Source organism: Oncorhynchus gorbuscha, linkage group LG05 (genome assembly GCF_021184085.1).
Source record: "Oncorhynchus gorbuscha isolate QuinsamMale2020 ecotype Even-year linkage group LG05, OgorEven_v1.0, whole genome shotgun sequence".
Lineage (NCBI taxonomy): Eukaryota > Metazoa > Chordata > Actinopteri > Salmoniformes > Salmonidae > Oncorhynchus > Oncorhynchus gorbuscha.
Genome location: NC_060177.1, coordinates 74,509,979 through 74,510,205, shown reverse-complemented (window position 1 = coordinate 74,510,205; position 227 = coordinate 74,509,979).

Below are 227 nucleotides of genomic sequence, written 5' to 3'. Positions count from 1 at the left end.
CTGCTCGCTAGTCTAGTCACTCAAGTATCACTTAAGCCAAGAGGTAGCAATTTACCTATCAGTACTCCTATGTAAATGGATAATGTCAAAATGAATATAAATATAATTTTGCTAGATATGATGGCTCTTTTCACAGAATCAACTTCACAACAGAATAATTAGCTTTATATGATACTCGTTGTCCCCCTCTGTTGGTCTTGTGGGATATTTCCTCCTTGAAGAACGTC